This window comes from Anabrus simplex, chromosome 2, assembly GCF_040414725.1.
Source record: "Anabrus simplex isolate iqAnaSimp1 chromosome 2, ASM4041472v1, whole genome shotgun sequence".
NCBI classification, from domain to species: domain Eukaryota; kingdom Metazoa; phylum Arthropoda; class Insecta; order Orthoptera; family Tettigoniidae; genus Anabrus; species Anabrus simplex.
Genome location: NC_090266.1, coordinates 114,776,801 through 114,783,832, shown reverse-complemented (window position 1 = coordinate 114,783,832; position 7,032 = coordinate 114,776,801). Strand labels below are relative to the sequence as shown.

The window sequence follows — 7,032 nt, the reverse complement described above, 5'->3', positions numbered from 1 at the left end:
ATAATGTATTTATTCTGATCATAAACCGATCATTTTTAATCTTTCCTGGGTTACAGTGTTACAGTGTTCGCAGTGTATAGTTTGAAGTTCTTCACTTTTCCTTGGTTTTTTGTTACTACAGCTTTCTACATCTCTATCAGTATTTACACCCATTTTTTTCGCACTACCTGAGGGTTATAGTCGCAAGTAGATACCTGATGATGTTTTATTTTAAGATGTCGTGCGAGGTTATCCCGTCTTGTGAGCGTTGCCTTACACAGCTCGCAGGGGAACATATTGTCCTCTCTTTCTTAGAATAAAGTGTTTAGATGAACAACGTATGCAAGAAGTTCTGAAAAGAGAACATCCATTTATCAATAGAGATTAGACAAAAGTTGCGATGTTCCGAAGAAAGCAAGTTTCAACCTATAGAGGTCAGCCATTATCGCGAGTTTGAAGATTACCACTAAAGATTAAATGTAAACGTAACGGAGACACACATAGTTGTAAAGTTCGGAAGAAACCAAGTTTTACCTATAGAGGTTAGATATTATCGTAAATTTAATGTTAGAAGAAGTAAACAGAGAGATAAATGTTCCATACCTAACAAAGTAGAAGCACTCTTGCAGATAACGATAGATGGTGTTGCTGCCGTTGTTAAGAATATGGTAACTCAATGTCCTTCTTTCGAGTCACATGGTTAAAAATGGAAACAACGAAAATTCAAATAATAACGGTCATATACAGTAACCAGTATGAGGTTTGAAGAGAACAACCATTTATCAATAGAGATTAGACAAAAGTTGCGATGTTCGGAAGAAACCAAGTTTCAACCTATAGAGATCAAACATTATCGCGAGTTTGAAGATTACTACTAAAGATTAAATGTAAACGTAACGGAGACACACATAGTTGTAAATTTAGGAAGAAACCAAGTTTTTACCTATAGAGGTTAGATATTATCGTAAATTTGAAGTTAGAAGAAGTAAACAGAGAGATAAATGTTCCATACCTAACAAAGTAGAAGCACTCTTGCAGATAACGATCGATGAGGGTGTTACTGCCGTTGTTATGAATATGGTAACTCAATGTTCTTCTCTCAAGTCACAAGTTTAAAAACTGGAAACAACGAAAATTCAATTAATAACGGTCATGTACAGTAACCAGCATGAGGTTTGAAGAGAACAACCATTTATCAATAGGGATTAGACAAAAGTTGCAAAGTTCGGAAGAAACCAAGTTTCAACCTATACAGGTCAGACATTGTTACGAGTTTGATGTTACAAGATTAACCTCTTCCTTGTCTATGCCTTATATCCCACTACAAGGGTCCTGTTCAGCAAGCAGGTGAGGCTGCCTGGAAGGGGTACTGGCCCTACTCCCCAGTTGTATCCTACGACCCAATGTCTTACGCTCGGTTTGAAGAGAACAACTAATTATCAATAGAGATATTACTGCCTAAGAGTAGCACATAGTGATGAAAAGAAAGAGCATAAAGGTTAGTAAGATTATCAACAGAACTGCCTAGCACTAACCGACAGTTTAGGCTTACTTTAAGTTGTACGCTGCAAACTGAAGAATGGTTACTGGTATAATGTTAACAGCAGACGGTGATTTTCTAAAAACAAAGAAAAAGAAATCGTAATAATAATAATAATAATAATAATAATAATAATAATAATAATAATAATATTCAAAGAATTAATATTACCTTTTGTTTCACTACTAGACGGTAGACGATAATGAGCTTGAATCAAAGTACAGGAATTGTATATGCACACACTTTACACACACACGGAGAACTGCAAACTGGCGTGCGTTTCACACAGACTACATCCGGTGGACTGCGACTTGTTACTAGCCGGCTATGCAGTCTGCATACGTCTGCACTACAGTTGTAACAAACGTTTATGCACTGACCTTCTAAGCGGTCAGGAGAAAACACACACAGGCCTTTAAAGTAAGTAGTAGACTAAAGACCTTTTTCCTTCCCGTGTTAGTATCCCAAAAATAGTTGTTAGCAAGACGCGACTCTAAGTTAACAACAACGTGCCGTAAATAAATGGGGTATCGTCTACGGTATCCCCTACCGGATCGAACCTGGAGACGCCGAGGTGCCGGAATTTAGTCCCTCAAGGGTTCTACCGATCACCTTTAGACTGAACTACACGATCGAACCTAGAGACACCAAAGTGCCGGAATTTAGTTCTCAAGAGTTCTTTTTAAATTAACGAAGCACCTTCATACTGAGCCACAGGATCGAACCCGGAGACGCCGAGGTGCCGAAATTTAGTCCCTCAAGAGTTCTTTGTAAATTAACCAAGCACCTTCAGACTGAGCCACAGGACCGAACCTAGAGAGACCGAATTGTCGGAATTTAGTCCCTCAAGAGTTCTACTAAGCACCGCCAGACTAAGCTAGGATCGAACCTGGAGCCGCCGAGGTGCCGGAATTTTATCCCTTATGAGTTCTACCGAGCACCTTCAGACTAAGCCAGGATTGAGCCTGGTATGTTAACAACATAAGACGGTAAGGTGCTGGAATTTTGTCCCTCAAGAGTTCTTTGTAAATTAACCAAGCATCTTCATACTGTGCCACAGAATCGAACCTGGAGACGCCGGAATTTAGTCCCTCAAGAGTTCTACTAAGCACCTTCAGACTGAGCCACAGGATTGAACTTGCTGATTTTGGAGACGCTGAGGTGCCGGAATTTAGTCCCTCAAGAGTTCTGTGTAAATTAACCAAGCACCTTTAAATACTACCGGACTAAGCAACAGGATCGAATCTGCTATGTTAACAACACGAGACGCTAAAGTGTCGGAATTTAGTCCCTCAGGAGTTCTGCTGTGCACAACCAGACTGAGCTACAGGACCGAACCTAGAAACACCGAGGGAACGGAATTTAGTCATTTGGAAGTTCTTCCGTGCACGACTAGACTGAGCTAGGATCGAACCTAGAGACGCCGAGGTGTCAGAATGTAGGAGTTCTGCTAGTAAACGAGGCTAACGTATTTAAGCACTATCGGACTAAGTCAGGATCGAACCTGCTGTTTTTAGAGACGTCGAGGTGTAGGAATTTAGGAGTTCTGCCAGTGAAACAAGGCTGACATATTTAAGCACCTTTAAACTGTGCCGGGATCAAGCCTGCTATGTTAAAAAGCCAGCGCCTCTGAGCTACTCAGCCCGACCCGGCAAGAGAGAGAGCAGGCTTAAAGTCGGCTGCTGTTACTTATGGCGCAGGCTGTAAGCGAGCAGTGGACTTTGTACCGGCCGAAACTCGCTGATGCACTACATTCCAGCAAGTGTCCGTGCGCTAGCCAACTTGAAGCAGCTTGTGTGTTTGCTTCAAGCTCACCAGTGGCGGCTCGTGAAAAAATCGTCCTACGTGCTACAAAAAACGCTAAATACGCTGTTTTCAGTCTTCAGTGCAAACAGGAGCTTGGAAATATAGATCCTCACTAAGAACACTAGTTTAATTTCACTTGATATACACTGTAGTGGATAAATAATTGGATAAATCTCCGTATGAACTTTAGCACTAACAAAGTGATAGAAAAACACGCACCAACAATATAACCGCGAGATCAAATACCGCAGAAAGCAACTGAAAGTGCTGCCAACCAACTGAATCATTGAGACCTCCTCTATTACCGGCATAATTTACCTTCTAATGCGGGATAACATTTAGGGTCAGTCCAAGATTCTTTGACTCACGTACGAATTCTTTATTTTTGACACAAAAGGAAGATGGATATTGGTTGGTTACCTTAATAACAACGTTATTTTTGCGATAGATTGCCCCCAGTTACGCTGTACATTTGAGCCCATACGATGCTGCTCTCTAGTGGCAGAATCGCTTATCACGTTCAACATCAGAGTAGCAGGAGGCATCGAGCACTTCTACCCCCTTGCGGGAGGACAAGTAACCATAGACGTGATCAGTGAAAGTTGATCCCGGTTGACGGTATACTCCACCGGCTACGGGGAGTGTTGCAAGCTTGGCTGCGCCTGCGTATTGCTTCCTCCAGGCTACAGGCCAGAGCTCATTTCACATGAGCACGAGAGTTCCCCGGGAGAACAGAGCACAAGAGTCTAGCCCCTGCGATCTAACTATGGCTCCACCACGCCGAATACTTCCGAACAAACCCGAGAGTTATCGAATGCACTTGCCAGGGGGTGGAGGTAAATGACCCGCCTCCCTTTGGAATTCCAGCTGGCGTTTAGTGTGTTCTGTGTTACCTGGCGCCTTTCTTAACTGGTTTGTAGTGGTAGAAGAAATTATCTTTAACAGGTGATATATGTGTCGTAAGTTATACGGTCGGTTTGTAGCGGTAGAAGAAATTATCTTTAACTGGTGATGTACGTGTCTTAAGTTATACGGTTCGTACTATCATTTTTAAAATGCCAAAATCATATATCTGCTCGGAATGTGGAAACAGCTACGATTATAACAAAAATCTTAGGAAACACGTGTCAAAAGTACATCCAGACAAATTAGGTGATATAGCTCCCCTTAAAAACGGCAAGAAAACATATGCTTATAAGTGTGAAAGTAGCGACAAACAGTTCGATAACCAGTACGTTTTTAAACAGCATGAACGGCAATTTCACGGGGCTGTTTATCTTAATGAGAAGAGGTTACAGTGTGCATTGTGCAGTTTTACAACCGCTGTGAAGAAAAGTTTTCATGAACACTTAGAATCAGAACATTGTATTTCCGTTAAGCTGGAACGTAACGAGTTTCGTACATTGCAAAATTTTCTACAGTGGAAGGAAGAAACTGAAAAGAAATCCTTGGCTAAATATGTTAAAAAGCGTGGTTCGCACCGTGGCGCTGACAATGTTGCTAGACATTACTATACGTGCCATCGTTCGGGACATTACTATTCTGAAAGTACAGGGATTAGACATATTAAAACTCAAGGAAGCAACAAAATAAATGGAAACTGCCCTTCAGGTATGCAGGTACTTGAGTTTGAGGATGGAACTCGTAGAGTTGATTATATACCAACACACGTAGGGCATGAAAATGATGTAGCTCACCTGAGTCTAACAGAAATGGAAAAAAGAAGCTTGGCTACAGACATCGCCAACAAAATTTCGTTTGATGCCATACTAGACAAGGTCCGCGACTCACTTTCGGACTCTAAACTACATCGGATTCACCTCTTAACAAAGAAAGACTTGTACAACATTGAACACTGCTTCAACTTATCTTCCTCGTCCGTGAGAGACAGTGATGACGGTACTAGCGTTGAAGCTTGGGTAAATGAAGTAAATTCTAGTGATAACGCATGTGTTCTGCATTATAAACCCCAAGACACAGTGAATGAAAAACACCCAGGATTAATGGCAAGTGATTTTGTATTAATTATCATGAACAGTGCCCAGCGAGAAATCTTGAAGAAGTATGGAAGCGACTGTATTTGTGTCGATGGGACTCATGGAATGAATAGTTACGGTTTCGAACTGACCACACTTCTTGTTCTAGACGATATGAGACAGGGGTTCCCGTGTGGTTTTCTCATATCTAATAGAAGTGATCAATATGTCCTTTCTATATTTTTTGAGTATGTAAGAGAAGAGGTTGGAAAATTAACCCCTAAAGTTTTTATGTCTGATATGGCAGAATCTTTCTTCACGGCCTGGATTTCAACAATGGAGCAACCAGAAATGCGACTCTTCTTTCTGTTCCTGGCATGTAGACAGGGCTTGGAGGAAGAACATTTCAAAAGCGAAAGGAAAGGAGAAGCAGGCTGAGGTATATAAACTTATTAGGACCTTAATGCAGGAAAGAGATATCACAGCATTTGAAATCATGGTTCCAGCTGTAATGAAACAACTTAGTGAGGATCCTGACAATTGAATTTGCCATATATTTTCGGGAAAATTATCTGAAAAATGTAAAGTCATGGGCTTATTGTTACAGAATAAACAGTGGCCTGAACACTAATATGCACATCGAAAGAATGCATAGGACACTAAAATATATATATTTACGTGGTGAAAATGTCAAGCGACTAGATAAAGCAATTCATGCTTTGATGACCTTCGTAAGAGATAAGTTGTTTGATCGGTTGGTGGTACTTACAAAAGGAAAAGTAACGAGTAAACTTAAAGATCTTAGAAGCAGACACAAAGCAGGTTTGCAGGTAAATTCAGGTCTGATAATTAAAGAAGCAAATGGCTGGATAATTCCTTCATCTTCCGATGTCAAGGAGACCTATTTCGTGCAGGAAAATATTTGTAACTGCAATTGCAAATTAGTTTGCGAGGAATGCAGTGCCTGCATTCATCAATACACTTGCACCTGTGTTGATTCCAGCATAAAATGGAATATGTGCAAGCATATCCATAGCATTTGCTTGCTTAGAAGGAGCCAGAATGAAGTGTTCAGTTCGCTGCATAATGATAATGGCGACAGAAACAGTGAGGATGACTTATTCATTCATACAGATGAACACTGTGCCACTGAGAAGGACAATATTATAGAAGCGCTCGCGAAGAAGGGAAATAAGCAATCTACTCTAACTTTGGAGACTGAAAAAGAGAAACTAACAGAAGAGTTCACTGAGTTAATTACAGGAATACGATCAGAAAGTGAAATCACAGTTCTTAAACGCCATATGACATCACTAAAAGCGACCATAGCTGCTGTTCGTTGTAATGAAAGCTGCGAACCCTTGAGGAGAGACAAATCGGTACCTCTGTCAAGCAAAAGATGCATAGTGCCACAGAGGAGATTGTTTTCCACTAAAAAGAAAAAAGAAAAGAAGTGCTCAGCTATGAGGAAACCTGACGGCACAGAGGCACAGAATATCGCTGTTTCCTTACTTCAGGGAAACTGACTGTCCCCAGTCTCGTGTATATAGTGTAATAACTTGTAGTGTGTAGCGTGGATTGTTGTAAGATAAGTGTTTTATTTTCGAGTTAAGGCCTACTGTAATTAGCAGCATTATAATTTAAAAAAATGTTACGTGTACAGACTATCGAAAGAAACTTTTGTGATCGAACGAAGGACACCGATGTGAAAAATTAGAAGCCCAGGAAGCA

The 7,032-nt window shown here is 40.8% G+C and overlaps 1 pseudogene; it reads left to right on the top strand.

Moving 5' to 3' along the window:
* The first annotated feature begins 4,091 nt into the window (after positions 1-4,091).
* LOC137498442 (uncharacterized) lies at positions 4,092-6,827 on the top strand (annotated as a pseudogene).
* Positions 6,828-7,032: the final 205 nt, after the last annotated feature.